Source organism: Capsicum annuum, chromosome 7 (assembly GCF_002878395.1).
Source record: "Capsicum annuum cultivar UCD-10X-F1 chromosome 7, UCD10Xv1.1, whole genome shotgun sequence".
Classification (NCBI taxonomy): Eukaryota; Viridiplantae; Streptophyta; class Magnoliopsida; order Solanales; family Solanaceae; genus Capsicum; species Capsicum annuum.
The window spans coordinates 141,795,055-141,820,936 of record NC_061117.1 but is presented as its reverse complement, the minus strand read 5'-3'; the positions used below and the strand labels follow the sequence as shown (position 1 = coordinate 141,820,936).

The following is a 25,882-nucleotide window of genomic DNA, read 5'->3' as shown; positions in this document are numbered from 1 at the left end:
ATTTTTATCTATTAATTCAATTTTTATAGTAGTTTTATGTTTTTCCCATCTCCTATAGTAGTTGTAATTTTACAAATTTTTATGCAATAATTTATTCTAATTGTGCTATATTTGATATGTAATCCTATGTTATCTATGTGATCAATTAACATTTGTTGTTCATGTATAGATAATTTTTCCATATGGATTATATAAACTATCATTTGTACCTCCTTTTTCTAAGGTTAACTTTATTCCAAGTAATCTTTCTTCTAATTTTTTTTTTCTCTTCTAAGCTGATTTCTGTAATTAATTTCTTCATATAGCCAACTTTGTCTTTCTCTAATTCTTCTAATATATTCTAAAATTTTTTAGTCTGTATAATATCCGTATGAATAGTAAATTATCTAGGTATGAATAGTAGCTATTGTCATTTAAGTGTATTTGTTCTAATTCATCTTCTATCCAATTTCTTATTCTCCATCTTCAATATCAAATACCCTTTTTCATATAATTTTCATTGTATCTACTATCTCTATATCCTTAAGTACATATAAAACAAGTATCTTAAATTCATCTATCATTTCATCAGGTAAGTAGGTAAGTAAGTATTCATTTTTCATATGATGTTATTTTTCAAAATATTCCCTTCAATCATATACATAACAAAATATGATCATCTTAGATCACTATATACTAGATTATTCTTAAATAACATGTTCTTCGGTCACTATTAGCATGGTAATTTGGATACTTTTCCCCTAAACAGCGCCTTTACTTTGGTTACTCTCCTATCACGGCTTCTTTGCCTTACCGGTTTCACCTTTAAGATGGCATAGTTCTAGAAATTTTTCTCCTTTTCCTCTTTGGTAATAAACTTCGAAACATATTATTTCTCGAATAATTCTACTATGAAGTAACTAACATGAGCCTATTTTATTATACTTATGATTGTCAGGAATTTATGAATTTAGCTATTCATAATAGTAAATGAATATACCTGTTCTTGTAGCTTTGATAATTCTGTGCTTTGCTCATCCATAGCTTAGTGTAAAACTGAATATCTTTATTGATTATATGAGAGGATTTTTGTTGTATACAAGAAGACTTATTTTCCGTGTAGAAAGTTTTGTCTTAACTTAGCAAATGTCTTTTCTATTTATAATCTAAAAAAGAGGAAACACGTATACTATTCTAAATTGTTCCTACTTTACCTTTGTCATCTTTACAAAAGTAGAAAAGACTAAAGTAATTTTACAAAAAGTCCTAAAGCTGTCCTACAAAAAAGATAAAATTAATAATGGCGCTTTGCAAAAAGAAAAGTCAAAAAGCTAATAAATGCTATATAATAATTTACGTATTCAAAGTCAAGGAAAGTTATCTAATAATTCATATGTCATTTTCATAACTTTAATATCTTGTCTTTTTGTCTTATTCTTCTTCTTCATTGTTCCGTTGCTTTCTATCTTTTGTCTATCTTCCAGCTGGCGTCCTTATCTTCTTTTATTCTAGTTAAACTTATGGAATAATGTTATCTTCTCCATTATATCTCGAACATAGATGGTCTGAAAAGTTTATGCTCTATTAATTTACAGTATCTAATCAATAATTCGTCTGAAATAAATTTTTCCTTAATTGCTCTGGCAATTGATCGTTTCTCTGGATTAAGTAGTGTCATAATCCATCTATGAACTTCCTCTATAGCTGCTCTTAACTCTCTTGAATTTGAATAAATCATTAGCTGGTCTCTTGAATAATAACTCCATATTGGATTTCCGTTTAGGTAGTTATTTGATAATTCTTGGATAATTTTAGATATTCCAATAATTCTTTTGTTCGCATAAAAATCTGGTATATCTATTTTGGGTATTTCAACTTGCTGTTCAATATCTTTGGGTATGATCATATCTCAGGTCATTCCTATCTTCACAACTAGTATAACTGATTTAATTTCATCATACAATATCTCTGCTGGTGCCGTATAGAACTTTACAAAAAATAGGTTGCCTTTGGTTATCTTTTTGTAAGTGGTAATTGTTTTATATATTTCTGGTATAGTAGATAATTCACTTCCGTCTTGGGTATATATAGTAGGAAAAATTACATAAACTAGCACCCTTAAGACTATAGTTACAATAAATAACAACACTTTTTCAAAATTACAACTTATAGCAAAAGTAACAATATTTTACCCACTTCATAGTAATAGAAGAATATGTATTTTTCAGTTGTGAATATGTATTTATGAGTAATACATATATATATTTGTATATGTATTTATATAGCAATTTGCTATTTTTCGTAATTATGAAACTGTTGCTATAAAAGTTATAATTAAGGCTACAAAGTTGTTATTTCTGAAATTTTCCCTATATAGTATTGAGTAGTCCATAACTGAAGTAGGTTTTAACTAGATTTTGGTTAGTGTTTGATAATGCAATTAACTTATTGTATCCTTGCAGTTTTTAGGTTATATAATCTGAATTTGGTTCTTGAATGCTTGTAGCTCTGGGTTTAAGGTTTAAGTAAGTTTGTTTCCTGTGGATATTTTCAATATATGATCTGGTTATATGGTTATAAGCTTTATTGTCTTGGTTTAGGCTATCTAAATATGTAACAGTTTGTGGGGGTATAAACAAAGGGTCTTTTCGTATTTTTTATATAAATGGCTTGTCAAATATTTTATTCATGTTCCTTCTAACTCCTTTGCTTGTACCTGCAGAAGTAGATTGATAAACGTTATGAATTTTTTGGAGTGTCCCAACGTCTCCTATTATCTCTGAAATTTTATTGTCTTCCGATCAACATTTCTCTATACATTGCTGAGTTATCTGAGTCATAGCTTCAGACTTCAGTTTAACTTCATTAGTCTTTAGCTTTTCTATCTCATTTACCATACTATCCACTTTCAGTGAAAGTGTAGTTAGGGTTTTGAGTATCTTTTCTAGAGTATCGTTTTCTGTAATATCAGTTTGGGTAGCTTTGTCTTGATATGTAATCTGTAATAACATTCTTGTTAGTCTTGATTACTTCAATTGTAAATGTAAAATTTAATATATTCAATACTAATCTCCAAATTTCTTTCGTTGTAACTGAATTTTATATTTTTCTTGTTAACCACCATCGTACCTGTGTATTATCTGTTCATACAATAAACTTGTTATATACAATATATGGCTCAAATGCAAATAAACATTTATATAATGAGCATAATTCTTTTCTATTTATTTCCTATTTTATTTCTGTTTCATTAAACGTTCTTGAGTAGTATCTACAATGATGTTCTAATTTTTCTTCTTCATATCTATATTTAAGTACTCCTCCATAACTATATTCACTTGCATCTGCGTCTACTATATATGTAAATTTTTTATTTTCGTCTGAAAATTCCAATTTTGGTAACTCTTTACAAAGTAATTTTATTTTTTGTACTAGTTTTTTTATCTTCTTCGTTGTGATTATATTCTACACCATTTCTTAATTTTTTTTCTGTAATGGCTTTAGGTTTTCTGCTAATTTTGGTATATATTCTCTTACTTGATTTACTAATCCTAAAAATGATTGTAATCTCTTTTTTGTATCTAATTCTTCTTTTAAATTGATTATTTTTTGTAGTATATATTGTTGCATTTTTACTCCACTTTTATCTATTTTTATTCCTAAAAATTCTATCTGGTTTTTCATTATTTCTGCTTTATTTTTCACTTAGACTTATTCCTGAATTTTCTACTATACCTGCGAATTATTCTAATAATTTTAAATGTTCCTCTTTAGTTTTTGTGTATACTAATATATCATCTATGTATACTATACAATTAGGTAATTGTTTGAAATAACTATCCATAAAGTGTTGGTATCTACCTGGTGCATTTTTATATCCAAATGGTAACACATTTCATTCATAAAATCCTTGTGGCACTGTAAACACAGTTAGTTTCTTAGAATCTTCGTCCAACTTTAGGTGGTAAAATCCTAATTTACAGTCAAATTTGCTAAAGTAATTATATCCATGTATTTGTCTTATTTTTAATATCTTATTTGATATTGGATAATTATATGTTATAGTTTTTGCATTTAGGTTTCTATAATCAATAACCATTCTACTTTTTCCTCTTTTTTGTTCATTGTGTTTATTTACTATGAATGCTGACTAGTGTGTTTACTATTACTTTTTTGTATATAATTTTTTTCTAACAATTCATCTATGTGCATTTTAAATTCTTTTAAATCATCAAAGTTATATGTTAATGATTTTTGGTTTATTATAATATTTTTTATCTATTAGCTCAATTCTTACAGTAATCTTATGTTTTCCCCATCTTTTTAATGGATCTTCACTGTATAGTTGTCTTAATTTTTTCTTTATTATTTCTACCTTATCTATTGAAAATATAGTTATTTCTTCTTTATTTATTGAAAATATAACTAGTTCTATTGTATCTTCAGTATTTTTTTATATTTTTTAATTTTTGTGTGATTTTTTCACTTTCTTTTATCCAATCAGTTTTCTTTCTTATTTTATTAATAATTCTTTTTGCTCTTACCCTTTGTTTACATGGTGTTGTAAACCACCAATGTGTTTTAGTTATTATATGTGGGTATAATTTTTCTAAAAATACCATTCCTAAAAGTATATCTTTTAATGTTAGTTCATAATTATAGATCTCTTCTATTGTTAATATCTTATCCCATACTTGTATTTTTATATTTCTAACTTTATAGATAATTAAGCTTCCTTAATTATTGAATCCTTTGACTACTATTGGTGTTTTTAGCTTATCCCATTTGTCGTCTGGTAAATAGTTATATCTACATAAGTTGACTTCTGTTCCTGTATCTATTATAGGTGTATAATAGCTATTATAATATCCTTCTACTATTATTTTCATAAGTACATATATTTTCATGTTAAAACTCTCTTTATAAATAATTTTTCCTTATTTTATGTTATGGTTAATTGTGTATGTTCTATATTGTAGGATTTTACTTGTTCTAACCATTTTATCCCTAATATTATGTCTGTTTTTTGCATATCTTCTTTTATTTCAAATTCTATTTTTATTTTTCTAACTCCTATTATTATTTCTTTTTCAGTTGTATCTTTAATAGATATTAAACTTCTTGATAGATTTGGGCATATATTACTATTAGATTTTATTTCTTTATTTTTCACTAGGTATTTTGCTATATGTTTTTCTTCTTGTCCTGTATTTAGGAGTATTAAATTTTTTTTTAATTTATTGTTCCCATTATATAATATTGAGTTAAATTAACTGTTGAAGTTATGTCATAATTTGTTCTTTTCGATGATCCAGATGATTCTGATTTTTCAAAAGCTATTCTTTTTGTTGTGCTTATTCTATCATTTATTATTTCTAAATCTTCTTCTATATCTATGTCTTTGTAACTATAATCATCGTTATCAATTTTTTTTACAAATTATTCAAAAAGACTTTCTATTTGTATTTTATTAATTTTATTTTTTTTCGTTATTTTATGTTTTGTTATTAATACATATAGATTTTTACATCTTGCATTTTACTTCCTGGGGTTAGTTCAATTCCTGTTATTTTCCAATATAACACTAATGCCTTATCTATGCTTTTATCTGTTGTTGCTACTGAATAATTTGCATTTATTATAAATTTAAAATTTTGGTATATTAGATTTCCTCTTATAGAAGTTATTATACTTTTTTCTATAGGTTTTATAATTCTATCATCTGCTAAATATAATTCTATTGGTGTATCTATTCCTTCTCTAAAACATGCTTTTATTAATATTTCTGTTCCTCCAAGGTGTACGTATTTTATTGGGTCTTTACTTTTTATATCGTTTATTTCTTTATTAATTATTCTTTTTGTTACTAGTGGTATACTAGCTTTACCTTTTGCATATCTACAGTCTATTACATGTTCTTTTTGGCTTACTACGTAGTATTCTTCTTTTCATCGACTAAATATATTTTTTATTGTTGGTATTTTAAATATTTTTTCTACACTTAAATCTAATTCTTTTCCTTTTATCTGGTCAAATATATTATTATCAAATATTATTTTTTGATATGTTCCTTCTTCATTTAAATATTCTCCCGTTGTTATTATGTTTATATCTTCTTCAGTCATTTGATTCATTTGATTCACTATCTATTTCATTATCTGTTTCATTTTCCGAAATTTTATATATACTATCTTCACTTTCTAATTCGTAATCTATATAATCTATTTGCATATATCTGCATCTTCTATCTTTATTTCTGATATTTGTTTTTTTTTTTTGGGTCTTTAGACATTTTACAATCTCTAGCTAAATTTTCCTAGTTTTCCACAATTATAACAAGTACATTCTTTTATAGATTTCTTTTTCCTATATGGTCATTTATATTTATAATTTTTTACATAATATCTTTTTCTTGGTTTCTTATACTTATATTGTGACTTTATGTACTTCTTATATTTCTTATGTCTTTTTCTTTTCTTATAATATTTTTCTTCACATTCAAATTGGGGTGCTATTTTATCCTTGCAACATGCTAAATTTCTTATTAATGTTTTTTCCATTTTTGTTTCTTCTCTGTATTTTCCACATATATTTGATGTTTCGGTTTTTGACGGAACATTTAGCATCATCTTCTTGAAAAAATTGTATGTTTTCAAGAAACCAAAGTGGTATTTAATGAGTTTTTTTTAGTGTTTCAGGGAAAGGAGTGAACCACAGAAGAAACTTGGAAAAAGTAGCAGAAAAGGAATTTGACGGTCAAAATGGTGGACCGTCAGTCTTGTGATGGATCACCAGGTGGATCATCAGGCCTAACCAGAACATGGACATTCGAAGGACTCAGTGACAAACCAAATGGTGGACCGTTAGTCTTGCGACGGACCACCAGGTGTACCGTCAGGCTTTATCCAGAACATGGCCTTCTAAAGGACTTAGTGATGGACCAAATGGTGGACCGTCAGTCTTACGATAGACCACTAGGTGTACCGTCAGGCTTTATCTAGAAACCACTCTTTTGAAGGACTCAGTGACAGACCAAATGATGGACCTTCAGTCTTGCGACGGACCACCAGGTGTACCGTCAGGCTTTATCCAGAAACCACTCTTCTGAAGGACTCAGTGACAGACCAAATGGTGGACCGTCAGACTTTCAATGGACCATCACTTTGGCCGTCGACTTGGACATGATTTTTCTAATTTTAAATTTTAAATTTCTTTTTACCTGAGAACATATAAATACTAAATTTTAGGGTTAGTGGAGCAGTTTTTTTTATCTTTTACAAGTTTTTCATCTATAGAAACTTGTTGTAACCTAGTACTTTGGGGATTGAAGTATATCTTTGGGGAAGTTAATCATTCAATTCTTTATTGAAGATTCAAGAACTGATTCTTGAGATTACTGTAAGTGAATTCTAAATCTATTTATGAATAATACAAGAATTATTTGTTCTTCTTTTATGGAATTTTATGGCTAAGTTCCCATAACTAGGGTTATGGGATCCTTAGTGTGAAAAACATCTATGGGTTGTGAATCAAATTAAGTTTCATGAATAACTGATATTGTATAAACCATTCTACAATTTAATGGCTTTTCTTGGTTGTAAACTTGAAAAGTGAGCCCAAGAACATCACTTGTTAAGAAAAGTGTTTGTTAGGAAAAAGGAAGTGTTTACATGAATTCTAAGGTCTTTAACCTTTGGATTAATGGAAAATACCTTAACAGGATTAGCTTACATGAGAAAATGGTTGAAATAACAATGTATCCTTTGAGTTTGAGAGAATTAGAGGATAATCTATCCACTTAGGTTAAGAAACTAAGGGATAAAGAATAGGATTCAACCCTTCTTGCAATTGAATTTACTAATTGGAACTCTTAAGTAATTCACCATCCTAGTTGTGCTAGCATTTCGGTAACCATAGCCTTGGTTTGTTTAATCTCATTAAATTACTAATTGCAAAGAGAATCATTCATTGGAATACTCTTGTTACAATTAATTACTTTATAAGTTACAAATCAAAACCTCCTTATTCAGGAACCTCTGATCAACAGTCTAGTAACGATTATAGTACTTAGTGAGCACAGTATTCCCTGTGGAATTCGACACCCAACCTAGTTGGGTTCTATATTTGACAGTGACCGCTTACGCTTTCTAAAGAGAGTTGTAATTTGGGCGTATCAAATTTTGGGAACCTCTGATCAATAGTCCAGTAATGATTACGATACTTAGTGAGCATAGTATTTCCTATGGGATTCGACACCCAACCTAGTTGGGTTCTATATTTGACAGTGATCGCTTACACTTTCTAACGAGAGTTGTAATTTGGGTGTATCAAATTTTGACGCCGTTGTCAGAGAATACGGCTATCAACTATGTTTGTGATTGGTAATCAACCCTTTGGTCAAAGATTACCAAATTTTACTTTTTATTTGTTATTTTTGTTTTGTTTAGGTTGAGTGTCTTATATGCCATGTATGCAGTCAGGTCAACCATTATTACCTATTCATCCAAAACCACAGCTCATTGGCAGAATGGACGGTCAACAGGACCCGAAAAGAATAGCTGCTCAGTAGGAGACCCGGAAAGAATAGCTGCTCAGTAGGAGCAGACTAAAATAGCAGCCTTGGCAGCCGCGTAAGTAAACCAGCAAAATGTAGACAATGATGGTCGGGAAGTAAACCCAGATGATGAGGACCTGGACGATGATGAGTTATTAAACCCAAGGCGTACAGATGATGTAGCCGCACCAGTGAACAGACATATCAACAGAAATCACCAGGCTAGGATGATACCTGAATGCTTAGCTGTCCAGTTTGCTCTAGACGATGATGATGATGACTTGGATAGGGCTGGTGCTACAGGGGCTATTATTCCTCCGCCCTTAGAACCCGGAGCCAAGTTTAATATCATGAATACCATGATCCAGTTATTACATCTTAAGGGACTGTTCGGTGGACTTGCGGGTGATGACCCGAATATGCATTTGATTAACTTTATCTTGAAATGCAAATCGTTCGACAATCCAGGAGTAGGACAAAATGCTATTTAGTTATGACTATTCCCGTTGTCTCTGTCTGGAGAAGCAACTTTATGGTTGAATGGGCTAACTCCCGATTCTATTACAAATTGGAGGCAATTGAAAGATGCTTTCTTAGAAAGGTTCTTTTCGCTGTCCAAGAGGGCAAGTTAAGAAATAAAATTAGTAATTTTAGATAGCTTTCAGCTGAAGCTCTTCATGAAACTTGGGAGAGGTTCAAAAAGAAGCTCACACAATGCCCGAATCATCAGATGACCAATATCCACCTGAAGGAGATATTATATAGGGCCTTAAATTCGGTGACTAAGCCAGTGGTGGATAATGCTGTGGGTGGGTCATTCATGGACCTCACTTTTCCTAAGGCGTCTGAGATGCTGGATCGTATGACAAAGCAGAGTAGAGCTTGACATACCAAGGATTCTAAGGTAGCAAGCTCTACTATATCTATTGGCATGGCTGTAGAACAGAGGCAAAGGGAAGAGGAACGTTACGAAGGCATGGCTCACATGAAGACGCAAATGGACCTTTTTACCAAGCATTTATTATTAGGAAATATAGAGAAGGTTAAAGGTATTGCATCACAGGGAAGAACTAACTCCGATTCTAAGGAGGAAGCCAATTATTTGAACAATCAGAGGGTTTCTGAGGCAGTGGCCAAGAAAATCAAGGTTGGAACTACTATAATAAATCTGGATACAAGGACCGAGACCAAGGAAATTGGAAAAACAAGAATGACAGTAGTGAGTTATATGTGCCTCCTAGAAATCGTGAGGCTACTACAACTAGCTCTGGAAAGATGTCCATAGAAGATATGATGGCTAAATTATTGAAAGGGGTGGAAGCAACCAATACTGGAGTAGAAGAGATGAAAAATGATTTATCCTCAATGAATCAATTAGTTGAATAATACTCTACTTTAATAAAACAGTTGGAGCAGAAAATGAACCAACTTTCTACTGCGTTTAATTAGAGGAAGGCTGGTACTCTACCAAGTGACACAGTTCAAAATCCAAGGAAGGATGGTTCTTGCATGGAAATTACCACTAGGGGTGGTAAAGTACTGGAAAGCCCATCTGTGGGTAAGCCTGTGGTTGATATTATGGCAGAGAATATTGATAAAGCAGATATTGATCATCTGGTAAAGTCTAAAAAATCAGATGAGGTTATTCATGATGTTGCATCCAACTATCGCCAGGCTGATGAGTTGAAAAGAAAGGAAGACAAGGAAAATTAAGTAGTGGTGAACACTCTTCCAAAACCACCACCTCTCTTTCGTTAAAGATTGAAGAAGAAGGTTGAGGATACGAAGTTTAGTAAATTCATGGCTATGTTGAAGCAGTTGATGGTAAATGTGCCTTTGGTTGAGGCACTTGAGCAAATGCCAGGGTATGCCAAATTTATGAAGGACCTTTTGACAAATAAAAGAGCGGTGAGCTATGAACCGGTGGATAATCTCCATCATTGCAGCGCTATTGCGATAAGGTCCTTGGTGCAGAAGAAGGCAGACCCAGGAGCGTTCACTATTCCTTGCACGGTAGGGTCTTTGGAATTGGCTAAGGCCTTATGTGATCTGGGAGCTAGTATTAACCTGATGCCGCTAGCTGTTTATAAAAAGTTGGGTTTGGGAAACCCCACACCCACCAACATGTGACTTGTGATGGCAGATAGGTCAGTAAAATAACCTGTTGGTATTTTGTATGATGTGCTGGTGAAGGTGGCTACCTTTATATTTCTTGTGGATTTCGATTCTGGATTGTGAGGTGGACTCGAGGTGCCCATAATCTTGGGTTGACCTTTTCTCACAATCGGAAGTATGCTAATTGATTTGCGAGCTAATGAGCTCTTATTTAGAATGAATGATGAAGTGGTGCATTTTGATGTGTGCAAATTAATGAAACAACATAAAGAGATGAGCGTGTTCTCAATTATTGATGTATATTATGAAGACGTTCAGGAAGTACTAATAGAGGAGCAGCTTACTGTTGAGCTGTTAGCCGCAGTACTTATGAATTTTGATCATGAAGATATTGAGAATTATGAAGAGACCATTTGTGCTTTGACAGGAATGGGATCATACTCTTATGCTCCTAAGAAGCTCAATCTTGGTCTTAAGAATTGACCAACACCAGTGGCAAAGCCATCTGCTGAAGAGCCACCGGTGTAGGAATTGAAAGAGTTACCCGGTCATTTGAGGTACGTGTTTCTGGGTAGTGGTAATTCACTACCCATTATTATTGCTACTGATCTGGGCGAGCAACAGGTGGAAGCTCTCATCTCTGTTCTTAAGAAATATAAGAGAGTTATTAGTTGGACTATTGCAGATATCATTAGTATTCCACCTGGCATATGTATGCACAAAATTCAGCTAGAGGAGGATTGTGTGCCTACTGTTGAGCATCAACATTGCCTGAACCTACCTATACAAGAGGTGGTAAAGAAAGAAATCATCAAGTGGATAGATGCAGGGGTGGTATATCCTATATCAGATAGTAAGTGGGTGAGTCCTGTGCAATGTGTGCCCAAGAAAGGGGGCATGACAGTGGTAGCCAATGAGAAGAACAAATTGATCCCACTCAGGCCTGTTACTGGGTAGAGGGTGTGTATGGATTACCGAAAGCTCAACTTGTGGACGTTAAAGGATCATTTCCCAATGCCCTTCATGGATTAAATACTTGATTGATTGGTAGGAAAGGGATGGTATTGCTTTTTGGATGGTTATTCTGGATATAACCAAATTTGTATTGCTCCCAAATATCAGGAGAAGACCACTTTTACATTCCCATATGGCACTTTTGCATTCAAGCGAATGCCGTTTGGGTTATGTAATGCACCTTCCACCTTTCAATGATACATGATGTCTATTTTCTTAGATATGGTTGAAGACACCTTGGAGGTGTTTATGGATGATTTTTCGGTTATAGGAAATTCATTTGAGTTGTATTTGGCAAACCTGAGTATGACCTTGCAATGATGTGTGGAATTCAATCTTGTACTTAATAGGGAGAAGTGCCACTTTATGGTTAATGAGGGAATTATTCTTGGGCATAAAATTTTAGCAAAAGGAATTGAAGTTGATCGAGCCAAGGTTGAAGTTATTAAGAGGCTACCACCTCCAATTTCTGTGAAAGGGGTTCGTAGTTTTCTTGGCCATGCTGGTTTTTAATGGAGGTTTATTAAAGACTTCTCCAAGATTGCAAACCCACTCTACAAAATTTTGGAGAAGGAAATGAAGTTTTCCTTCAATAAAGATTGCTTCAAGGCATTTGAATGTCTTAAAGGGAAGCTGGTTGAAGCCCCTATCATTGTAGCACCGGATTGGTCCAAGCCATTTAAGATCATGTGTGATGCAAGTGGTGTTGCCCTTGGAGCTTCTTTGGGGCAAAAGAGGGACAAATTATTTTATCCAATCTATTATGCCAGAGAAGCTTTGAATGGAGCTGAAAAGAACTACACTGTCACCAAACAGGAACTCCTTGCTTAGTGTATGCTTTTAAGAAATTTAGAGCTTATCTTCTTGGAACCAAGGTGGTGGTTCACATTGACCATGCAACTTTGAGATATTTGATGGCTAAAAAAGATATGAAACCAAGGCTGATTAGATGGGTGTTACTACTCCAAGAATTTGACTTTGAAGTCAAAGATAGAAAGGGTTGCGAAAACCAAGTAGCGGATTATCTGTCTAGGATGAAAGGTGAGCGAGTAGTTAGAGATGAGATGAAGATCAATGATGTATTTACAGATGAGGATATCTTAGCTGTTGCTCTGGAGAAACTACCTTGGTACACTGATTTTCTGAATTATGTGGTGAGTGAGGTGATTCCAGAAAATCTTTTTTTTCATCAGAGAAAGAAATTTCTTCATGATGTGACATACTACTTCTGGGATGAGCCATATCTTTTTCGGCGATGTGCTGATAATATAATAAGGAGATATGTTCCAGAGTCTGATGTATTGAGCATATTGGAAGCATGTCATGCTTCCCCAGTTGGGGGTCACCATGCAGGTGATCAAACTATGAGAAAGGTATTGCAGAGTGGCTACTATTGGCCCTCATTATCTAAGGATGCTCACGAGTTTGTACTAAAATGTGACCAATGTCAGAGGTAGGGGTCGATCTCCAAGAGGCATGAAATGCCTTTAACTAAGATGCTTGAAGTGGAATTGTTTGACGTTTGGGGCATCGATTTCATGGTCCCTTTTGTAAGCTCGTATGGAATGAAGTACATTTTAGTTGTTGTGGATTATGTATCCAAATGGGTCGAAGCTGTTGCCTTGTCTGATAATGAAGGGAAGAGAGTTATTGCATTTCTTAAGAAGAACATCTTCTCTCACTTTGGAGTGCCATGAACTATTATAAGCAACGGAGGATCCCATTTTTACAACAAAGTGTTCCAGGCGGCTTTAGTGAAATATAGGGTAAAACAACATAGAGTAGCAACTCCATATCACCCACAAACTAGTGGGAAAATGGAGGTGTCGAATCGGGAGATTAAAACCATCCTAGACAAAATAGTGAATGCTAATAGGCAAGATTGGGCTCAAAAGCTAGATGATGCTTTGTGGGCGTATCGGACTGCTTTTAAGACTCTAATTGGCATGCCACCGTATCAGCTAGTCTATGGAAAAGCATGCCATTTAACGGTTGAGCTGGAACACAAGGCTTTATGGGCTTTAAAAAGGTTAAATCTGAATTGAAAGGAGGCAGCAGAGCTAAGATTAGGGCAACTGAATGAGATGGATGAATTCTATCTCGGGGCTTACGAAAGAGCGGACCTTTACAAAGAGAAGATAAAAAAGTATCACGATCGAAGACTTAAAAGTAGAGACTTTCAGAAAGGTGATTTGGTACTTCTGTTCAATTCCAGGCTCAAATTGTTTCCAGGTAAACTCAAATCTAAGTGGTCAGGACCATTTAAAGTTAGTCAAGTCTACTCATCTGGAGTAGTTGAGCTTATAAATAAATACGACAGCGTCTTCAAAGTGAACGGGCAATGAATCAAACTTTATATTGGTCCAAAAAACTCGATAAGAAGTGTTGATATCTTTTATCTTGATGAAGTCTGAGTAATCGAGATAACTGAGTCATGCCGCGATGATAAATTAGGCACTAATAAGTGGCAAACCACAAAGTGTTGTTGTAACCATAGTTAGAGTTCATTTCATGTTTTTGTGCAACGTTGATGTATTTGTAAAGTGTGCAGGACCAGAATTGTAGTAAAAAGGGAAAAAAGGGATACAAGTGAGCTACTAAAACAAGGTGACAGACGACTTGGCAGACCACCAGTCCCCTGACAGACCACCACTTTCACCCGTCAAGAAATGGCAAGAAAGTTCATTCACTGGATAAGCCACGACAGCCTAAGCGGCGGACTATCACAAACCTGGTGGGCCACTATAAAAGCCATCAAAAGTAAGGTTAGTGATCTATATTCTGGTAAGAAGTGACGGTCAGACTAGTGGACCATCAAATTCTTGGTGGACCGTCCCATTAACCGTCACACCAAAACAAAAATACCCAAACTCTTGTAATGAGTGACGTTCAAAGTGGTGGTCCGCCATACTTACGACATACCGTTAATATCACCGTCACTTTAACCCTAATACTAAATAGGTCGGGTTAAATTGGTACTCTTTATAAGTACTCCGTATTTGACCCAAAGTGAAAGTTTAAGGATAAAATTAAGGTGGTACATTCATTGTAACTATTCCATATAGTTGTTCCACTTCCTTAAGATTCGAAGAACCTGAAGGGAGTTATCCCATCTGAGTATCTCTATCTCTTCTATTTTTACCTTATTTAAACTAGCTCACTTCTTCCCTCTCTTCATCATAAATAAGGAGTAACGCAAGAGCTAGAATCTGTAAGTTAGCTTTGTCTCTGAAGTTTCAAGAACGTAGCGTACCTGAAAATCAAGGTATATGCATACCCTTGTTTTCTGGTTGTCCATATTAAGTGTAAGAGCATGATTTGTTTTTCTTGGTTTGTTCCTATTATGTTGAGTTTGAATGACTTGAGTTAGACTTCAATGTTCTAATTTGTGTACAATCTGAGTAGCATAAGTTGTAAAATTCAAAGAATGTGCTTAAAATATGAGTTTAGTACTGTGTTGATAGCTGGAAATTGATCTGATATGCAATTGATCGACAAAAGGGTTGAACCCAAAACTGTGGCTGAAGACGAAGGTGTGATGGTTGAATTGGTGGATTGTCAACTTTATGACGGACCACCAACTTGACCTTCATAAAGCACACTGAGATGGTACTTTCTGGATAAGCTGCGACAGTTGAATTGGTGGATCGTCAACTTTTTGATGGACCACCAACTTGACCGTCACAAAGCATTCTGAGATGGCACTTTCTGGATAAGCCTCGACGGTTGAATTGGTGGACCGTAAACTTTTCAACGGACCACCAACTTGACCATCACAAGGTAAAATTACATAATATAACTGTTTTTAAAGTTTGAACTAATTCATGACTTCTTTTTCAGGTGTTATGGCCCCTAAACTTTCACAAACCAGAGAAGGAAGATCTCAACGAGGTAGGAATACGTCCGCACCGGCTTACAATACCAGAAAAAATGAAAGAGAAGCTCCCATACTCTCCTAGTCTGAGGAGGAGAGTGAGAGTACCTCTAGCAGTACAAGTACAAGCCCCGATGAGGCAGCTGTTGCTGTAACTCAACCATTGCCTGTAGAAGGTGAAACTGAAACTGTTAATGTGTATGATCAAATGGAAGTTCCTGATGCTGAAGCTGAGCTGGAGAGTTATAATGTTATCAGGCGGAAGGATCTACCAATTCGAGACCCTATTAGGTGGCAGATAGAGGGAGCACAAAAAGAGTTCTATGATGGGTTGACACCCACAGCTCGAGGGATCAGAAGATCATTCATAGAAGAACATCAGATTATGAAAACAAAGCTTCATGAATATCCCGAGTTAGAGCGCCGATTCAATGAATATGGACTAGCATAGATGAGCAGACCACCAGGAGAGTACCAACCAAAATGGGTAAGGGAATTCTTTGTAAACTATCTGTGTTTGGTGAAAGCGGAATGCCAAAAGGGGACTCCAATCCTAAATAGACCAAATAGGGAGTCAGTCCCAGTCTGAGGGGTCACCGTTGATATCTTAGCCCAAATAATTAATAGGATGCTATTCCGGCCAGGATATGGGGCTCTACCTGCTGTCCTAGATTTTGAGTATAGAATGAGAAATGCTTCCAGTCAGTCACATTGGGTAGCTTCTTTATTGACTGATAATAGAAATCCTTCCTGGTTGACTAATTCCAAAAAGCTCATTGCAAAGTTCACTCTCATCTTTAAAGCTAAGTTTGGTGGGCTATTGTTCGGTTGAATTTAATGCCAACAAAAAGAGATGGGAACCTGGATCATCACAAAGCAGTAGCAGTAGCCAGTTTGGTTTCAAGGCTACCAATTGATTTTAGCTAGCTAATTGCAGACGAGATATTCGTGCAGGCACATAAAGTGACCACTTCTGTACCCTTCCCATGTTTGATCACGGAGTTATGCAAATGAGACGGTGTACCACTGATTCATGGGGTTGACAATGAAGTATAGGATACACATAGGCAGAACATTAAAAAGTCAAAAGATGAATCAAAGTTCAAAATTCATATGACCAAGCCTCCAGTATATCAGCCTCAGTCTGCACAGCTCTCAAGGCCACAAAAATGCCTGAAGGTATGCCTTTACCCATCACCACGTACATATCACTTCGTTATGTTCCCCAGGGTACGTCTGTAGGGTCAAGTTCTACACAGTCTACTGGTGGAGCGGAATTTGTTAAATGCAGGTTCAACCCAAAAATTTTTATTAAGATGGTGAAGAATCAAAAGCGGTTTCAGAAATAGTTAGAAAAGTGGCCTGGAGATTTCAAACCTTTTGTGGATGAAATTGTAGACGAAGCAATCAGGATATTTCAAACTATTTAAGTTAGGATGGATAACATGGAAGCCCGCATAAACAAAAGGCTAGATTTATATTCTCTCCCTGATCTTGCCAAGCTCATGGCAGAGTTCGAGTAGGCAAAGGCTGGCATAGCAGAGGTAAAAGGGAAGCAATCACAACTGCCTGCATTTAACCTAACTTTAGCAGTAAGTGATAATAATAAGGGCAGTCTGGATCTGATGGGTATACCCATGAAGGACAAAGACAAGAAACAAATGGATGACAAAGCAGCAAGGAAAGAAAGAAAAGGAAGAAGAGAGAAGCAATGCCACCTGAGGAGTTAGACCAGCATAACCTGAAAAGTGCTACAAATAAGTCAAAGAAAGAATCTAAAAGGAAGCAAAAAAATAAGCGGCAGGAGTCTCTACTAGTGCTGCCCCAGCAGGGGGGCGAAGTACAGGTTCAGTTCGGAAGACGATCCCTCAAATTGTAGAGGGTGAGGTTGTGAGTGCTCCTACCACCATAGGGGCCAACATTGCACCGAGTGAGGACGCAGGGACCTTACCCCACCTGACAGATACCTCAGAGGAATAGGAGGAAAAGTAAATATCCCAATCCAACCATGTACGATAATTTATTTCTTTGAGGATAATGCATATCTTTTTGTGTGGGGGTGGGTGTATTTACATCATAGTTGGATGTTGTTATCAATATTCTGAATCCAATCATATGCTATCTATTAGAAGCGACATGTCTAGGGTGTTTTTATTATTGCATTTCAAATTCTGCAGCTTATGATGTAAATATTTGTGTTTAATGATTATCTATAAAATGTTTCTGTTTCAGTACTTCATTGTAAATATGGATAATGAATGATGTTGGAATAAGACTATAAGCATGTGTATCTAATTATTTACTTTATTCATGCAAATATGTGTACATAACCTTCAGTAAATCTGCATTTGGCATTATTCTGTAAGAGGTGCATGAATCATGTGATGAATATTCTAAGAGTTGCAGAAGAAGTTTAGCTCAGTTGCCTGTGGGTGTGAGGATTTACCTTCAGTTCTTGCATAGTCTAATGCCTAGAACATGCTTGAGTCATTGATATGGTCTTCTAGTGGATTTAATAGGATAGGATAACAGGCCTCCTTGTACTTTTAGCCCACTTAGCCTAAATAAATAACCCCATTAAAAAGATTTTTATCTTATTTGAACCCATCTTGTTCCTTTAGGACCCTTTTTCAATTCCAATAACTTTCATTTACTCTCCGTAGGGTGTTAACATCCTACTCTGGCCTTGGCCCAATATTTGGGAATTGTGTACTTTAACTTAGGCAAAACACCTAAGTTGAGGGTGACTTTTGTCAAGGTGCAAATGCCAAATGGAAAGTGAGTGTAAATTTTAATCTAAAAGCTTTTGGCCCTGATCAGTTCAAATATATTATGCACCTTAATTAAATGCATCAACATAAGTTGAGGGTGGCTGATGCTTGTCTTCTTCCCTCTAATAAAAAAAGGGTTTTATGTCTGAAGAAGAGCCTGTTATTGGAAGTAGTAAATGAGCTGATCTGGGCCACAGCGATGCCAAGGTAAGGAGAGTTAAGTCTTAATGAGTCACTTTATCCAAAAACATATCTTTACCTAACCTGAAGCCTCATTACAAGCCTTGAAAAGACCTGATTGATCCTAACGAGTCGACCTTGAGGAGGTGTCGTATGGCTTGGGCAAGGCTATGGGTATTTTGGACTATGCTTGTAACTTCTTTGATGAGTGTGAGAGTTTAGATTGCGTCCACATCATGTGATGAGTGGTGGACTTCATTATTGTGAGGGCAACTGGAGTTTCACTGAGTTTTGTTGTTCTCTGTGGGATGTAACATCCATGTTGGTATGCTGAATTATGATCAATGCCGGGTATAGACCCTGATGTGTTAAATTCATGTGAGTGAAATGATGAGTGAATAGTTGCATCAAAATATTTCAGTGGTTGGTTGCAGGTCATTGTATTGTTCATGTTTAAAATTAGGTGCTGAGTTGCTTGAGGACAAACAATTATCTTAAGTTGAGGGTGTTGATGTTCCGATTTTTGACGGAACATTTAGCATTATCTTCTAGGGAAAATTATATGTTTTCAAGCAACCAAAGTAGTATTTAATGATTTTTTTTAGTGTTTCAGGGAAGGAGTGAACCACAGAAGAAACTTGGAAAAAGTAGCAGAAAAGGAATTTGACAGTCAAAATGGTGGACCGTCAGTCTTGCGATGGATCACCAGGTGAATTGTTAGGCCTAACCAGAACATGGCCTCCCGAAGGACTCAGTGACAGACCAAATGGTGGACAGTCAGTCTTGCGATGGACCACTAGGTGTACCGTCAGGCTTTATGCAGAACATAGCCTCCCAAAGGACTCAGTGACGGACCAAATGGAGGACCGTCAGTCTTGCGACGGACCACCAGGTGTACCGTCAGGCTGTATCCAGAAACCACACTTCTGAAGGACTCAGTGATGGACCAAATGGTGGACCATTAGTCTTGCGACGGACCACCAGGTGTACCGTCAGGCTTTATCTAGAAACCACTCTTCTGAAGGACTCAGTGAAGGACCAAATGGTGGACCGTCAGACTTTCGATGGATCACCACTTTGACCATCGACATGGACGTGATTTTTGTGATTTTAAATTTTAAATTCCTTTTTACCTGGGAACATATAAATACTAAATTTTAGGGTTAGTGGTATAGTTTTTGTAATATTTTACAAGTTTTTCATCTATAGAAACTTGTTGTAACCTAGTACTTTGGGGATTAAAGCATATCTTTAGGGAAGTTAATCATTCAATTCTTTATTGAAGATTCAAGAACTGATTCTTGAGATTATTGTAAATGAATTCTAAATCTATTTATGAATAATACAAGAATTATTTCTTTTTCTTTTATAGAATTTTGTGGCTAAGTTCCCATAACTAGGGTTATAGGATCCTTAATGTGAAAAACATCTATGGGTTGTGAATCAAATTGAGTTCCATGAAGAACTGATATTGTATAAACCTTTCTTCAATTTAATGGCTTTTCTTGGTTGCAAACTTGAAAAGTGAGCCCAAGAACATCACTTGTCTAAAAGGAAAGTGTTTGTTGGGAAAAAGGAGGTGTTTAATGAATTCTAAGGGTTTTAACCTTTGGATTAATGGCAAATGCCCTAACAGGATTAGCTTACATGAGAAAATGGTTGAAAGAACTATGTATCCTTTGAGTTTGAGAGAATTAGAGGATAATCTATCCATTTAGATTGAGAAACTAAGGGATAAAGAATAGGATTCAACCCTTCTTGCAATTGAATTTGCTAATTGAAACTCTTAAGTGATTCACAGCCCAAGTTGTTCTAGCATTTTGGTAACCATAGCCCTAATTTGTTTAATCTCATTAAATTGCTACTTGCAAAGAGAATTATTTGTTGGAATACTCTTGTTATAATTAATTACTTTATAAGTTACAAATCAAACCCTTCTTATTCAGGAACCTCTGATCAACAGTCCAGTAATGATTACAATACTTAGTGAGGACAGTATTCCCTGTGGGATTCGACACCCAACCAAGTTGGGTTCTACATTTGATAGCAACCGCTTACGCTTTCTAATGAGAGTTGTAATTTGGGCGTATCAATATTCCTATACCATTGTTGTAGAAATTTAATTCTTGCTCCTAGGGTATCCACTATTTTTGCTTCATCTCAACTCTTTATTATTTTTGAACTAAATGGTTTAGATAATTTATTAAAATATAATCTTCTTCTTTACTTTCTTCTGTATTGTATGTTCCCTTATAGTAGTATTCTTTAAATGCACATGTATATTCATCTATATAACACATATTACATATTGCTAGTTTTAACATTAAATTCCTATTTGTATCTTTTTCTCTGTTTTGTTCTTCTTCTTCTATTGTCATACTGCTAAATTCATCTTTTATAGCTATTTCATATTTTTTCAATATGTCTATAGGTGTTAGTTTAATTACTGTTGTTCCTTCTGTATTTTTATCAGCCCTTAGTACTTTTTTACTATCTTTAGTTGAATTTAAAACCATAATTTTGTTGTTCCTATTAGTGTTCTTTCTATATATTCTGGTATATTTGTTGCATTTATACCATTGTCTAATAATTGTTTTGTTATATATCCTATCCATAATTGTATCATTTTATCTACATCTATTACACAGTCTAAGTCTAAGAAGTTATAATTTTTATTAATTCTTTATTTTGGTGTCCATTTGTTAGATTCATCCTTTAGATTATACCTTTTAATCCTATCTTTATAATAATATGTAGGTTTTCTTATTTCTGATGTACTAGGTATTATGTTTTCGTCATCTTTTGTATCAAGAGTATTTACTTCTGTGTTTGTTTCTTCTATATTTTTATTAATTGCTTCTTGTTTTCCCTTAATTTCTAGGTCTTCTATTTTTTCTAAAATTTCTGTATATGTTTCACTATTTTCTGAATCATAATCATTTGTTTCTTTTGTGTCTATTGTGTTTTCTTCTAATTCTTTGGTTTCTAAGTCTTCATTTTTTATTTCTAATTTTTCTTTAAATTGGTTTATTTCATCTAATAATCTTTGTTCTTTATCTTTTTCTTTTTTTTTCTTTCTGTCTTTTTTCATACAGATCTTTTAGCATTTGTAGTTCTTTTTCTAATTCAGCAATCCTATTATTTTTAGTTTCTTCTATTTTTTGTATTTCTTCTGTAATCTGTTGTTTTATTTTATCTATTTCTTTTTTGTCTATTTCTTTATTTTCTTTTGTTATTCTTACCATAGCTGTTAATTTATCTTCTAATTTTAATTCTCTTTTTCTAACATTAAATATAAATGTTCATCTATTTTCTTATATTTTCTTCCTAAATTAGAAAATACTATTCTTATTTTTAATCCTTCGTGATTTTCATATGTTTTTTCATCTATTATGAATTCTTCGTTATTCATTTTATCTATTTAATGGTATATAAATCATGTTGATATATGTATTCTAGGTTATCTATTAGAGATTCTAAATATGATATTTCTTCTTTTTGTGCTTTTATTGATTTTTGACATACTCCAACAATTATGTTATATTGTAGTCTTTTTTTTTCTTATTTTTAATTCTCTTTATTTCTCAGATAATTTTTGTTTTAGTTCTTTATATTTTTGGGATTGGTCTATATTATTCATTTGTACAATATTTGTAATATTTTGGTGGATCTCTAAATCTAATTTTATCATAATTAGGTGGTATATACCTCATTCTTCTAGATTTTAAATGGATTATTAATTTTTCCTCAGTATTGGGTATCAAATTAATTAGGTAATCTAATCTATGAAGGTCTTCTTTTGTTTTATTTAGTTTCTTATATTCTGAATATTTACTATTTAAAATTCTTTTAACTTCTCTAAAAGCCTGTATATTTTTAAATGGTCTTCTCATATTTAACAACATAGTTAACAAGATAACGTGGCTTATAATAGCTCATAATTGACAATTAAATTAACATTTCTCATATCAATTAACTCCTACACTATCTCTGATACCAATTGTAGGGGGTGAGGATAGTGCGGATAACTCGGGTAGTTAAATGCTTTGAGGTAATATTCATTTACTGTTTTTCTCCATTTTTGTAGTTTTCGTATACAACTTTGGATATATTCTATATATTTCATATCTTTTGTTTCTATATATTTTATTAAATTCTTTTCCATGACAATTTTTAATAATTTTATTCCTTCCATATCTATTCTTCAAGCTCTTAAGTATTCATAGTCTATCATTTAACCTATAGTAGTTGTAATTTTATAAATTTCTGTGTAATAATTTATTCTAATTGTACTATATTTAATATGTAATCCTATGTTATCTAAGTGATCAATTAACATTTGTTGTTCATGTATAGATAATTTTTCATATGGATTATATAAACTATCATTTGTACCTCTTTTTTCTAAGGTTAACTTTATTCCAAGTAATCTTTCTTCTAATTGTCTTCTTTCTCTTCTAAGCTGATTTCTGTAATTAATTTCTTCATATAACCAATTTTGTCTTTCTCTAATTCTTCTAATATATTCTAATATTTTTTAATCTGTATAATATCCGTCTGAATAGTAATTATCTAGGTATGAATAGTAGCTATCGTCATTTAAGTGTATTTATTCTAATTCATCTTCTATCCAATTTTCTAATTCAAAAATGGAGAAAAACAGTAAATGAATATTACCACAAAACAATTAACTACCCGAGTTATCCGCACTATTCGCACTTCCTACAATTGGTATCAGAGCTATTATAGGAGTTAATTGATATGAGAAATGTTAATTTAATTGTCAATTATTATATATATTAATAATGCTTAAGGTTTAGAGACTGATTATTATTATATATATTTTTAATATAGTTTAAAATTATTTTTACAAAAGGAAGCTAAGTTTAATAATATTTTTTAATATATGTATTGTAAGTAAGAACATAAATACTATCACAAATTAATATTGAGTAAATATAAAGAAATCCATTTTTCTTGTCAAGGAGGACAATTAGCAAAGTGACAATTCATTTTTTTTTTTTTGGTCAAGGAGGAGAAATCAACACGGATATGAATAAAAAGGAAATGTGATGAAGAATAATATTCAATAACTAATATAAAGTTAAAGCCTAAAAAATTAATAATCTTTCTTTCATTTTTCTTGTCATGAAGGATATTATACTTATCTAAAAAAAACTATTTTACTCCACAATTATTGCTGAAGTTTTTCTTTTTCTTGAATGTTTGATTTTGTCTATAAGAAACTTTTAAGTCGAATACATTAAGCAACTTTTGAGTGAAAAACATTTCATTACTATATATTTGTAAGGTGTACCTCATAAAACCAAAACAAGTAAAAATATTATGTGTTTATGAGAACTTTATTGTTCATCTTCATAGGTTAATACAGTATTTGACCATTTTGACCTGTGTAAACAAGTCAACATCTAATGATCATTCACAAAACACTTTATATGTTTAGATTTTTATTATTTATCTTCAGAGTTTTATTTTTATACTATCGATATTTCTTATAAAAATATATACTATATAGCTCAAAGTACACGTCCAACGCACGTGTGACAAAACTGGTTATATTAATATGTGTGAATACAATAAGAACAAGAGAGCAATAATCATTCTGAGTGGGAGTTGAAATCTATGTTCAAAAGAGGGGGGCTATTAGTAGAGCTAAGTATTCTATTATTATACAGAGCTCATATTACTATATGTGGTAATATTAAAAATGAAATTCTTAAATATTACAATCTATAAAATCTAAGAAGAAAATTGAGTTATCAACCACAAACTTCCTTAATTTTTACAAATATATGGACTAAAAAAAATAGATGATACAAATTTTGTAAAATGTTACGACATTTTCTTAAAATATTGGGGGGGGGGGGGGCGGAGGTCTCCTTGTGGTTTAATGACTTGTCTGTATAGTAAAGTTAGATGTGTAACATTTCTATAATTTTAATTGTGTTCTACTTTGATGTCATTTGCACATTTTTCTCTAACAAATCGGGAATTTATATTGTAACACTTTTAACAATTTTGTATTCTAGTTGTTCATTCTACTTCTTTTCATGTTAAGAAAGGGAGCATTTTGTCCACAACATACAATGAAATGATCATTCTATCTTGAATTATCCAATAAAATATTCTTTTTCACTGTTTTGTTGAGTTCTAATTCCAGTCAAGTCAGTTAATCGACTTGATCTGAGCTTCTCTCTCTTAATTTTGCCTATGTATGGAGCCACTAATTATATATGCTAGGCACACTCCTAATCATGTCAAGCCAACTTTTATATACTACAAAACCAATTCCTAAGTATGTTAAGACTATTTTTTGCTTCAAACCCGCTTTTCAGCCTATAAAGATATCAACATTTTCTTATCAAACCAATATAAAGCGATAAAGTGAAACAAAATTCTAATTCATATGTGAACTCTAAAATCAGATATTACATATATGGTGATTTTGGTATGTAAGAGAATACATGTTTTATATCGATTATGTGAAGGTACTAAGAGATCTATTATGGTCAAGGGTATTCCTATATCTTATTATTTTGGGCCAGAAGAATTCACTACAAATAAAAAAGTTCAAAATATTATTTCATGATATCTTAGTTGGCTAATTTATTATATGTATTCCTATTTAGGGGATGAGGTGTAAAAAATGGCTTGATGAATCGTCCAAATTCTCTGATATGAAATTAAAGCCAAGAAAACTTATTTGAGTCTGATAGTCGTCCATTTATATAATGTTTTCATATGCTTGACTCAATAAAAAGAATCAAGATCACACATCACAAAATGTATTATGATCCTAAAAATTTAATATATTCCATTTATAATAATTAAAGATTTTAGACAATCTAATCAAATAGTTCAACCAACCGCCTCTTTCAGAATTTATGAGTTGACTAACCCTACCTTGACACAACTTTCCCCTCATTCAATTATTCTTGAGCATGACAAAAGGGTATGATGAGATGGATGAGAATTCTTCCTATTTAACCAAATGTCTTATCTTCAATCCCTCTAAAAGATGAAAGCCTTAGTAGGAAAAACTTTTCTCTGTAGTTAACTTTATGCTCCCCAAATTTGAATTAGTTAAGCCAGGGAATTCGAAATGTATTGTATCTCAAACAAAGAAAAATGAAAAGTGACACATAAGCAAGTAGTAGGTTTTATGATTTCTGTATGTGATATTAAGTAATGAGTTTTAAATGAATTCCATGAAAACTAAGACATACAAACAACATATCAAGGAGAAAGTGGAACATACAAGGTAAAAACTGAACCAAAAAATATATATGATCTGGTTCATGTTTTTTTGTTCATTTCTAATTATTGAGATAGATATTGTCATTAACTCGGGATTTTATGAAATATTTCTCTTTT

At 33.1% G+C, this 25,882-nt stretch overlaps 1 non-coding gene across 1 annotated transcript; it reads right to left on the bottom strand.

Annotated features, from left to right (window-relative positions):
* Positions 1 to 9,158: 9,158 nt before the first annotated feature.
* LOC124886216 lies at positions 9,159 to 9,265 on the bottom strand. Its single transcript, XR_007043302.1, has one exon. It is a non-coding gene; the product is annotated as a small nucleolar RNA R71 (small nucleolar RNA).
* Positions 9,266 to 25,882: the final 16,617 nt, after the last annotated feature.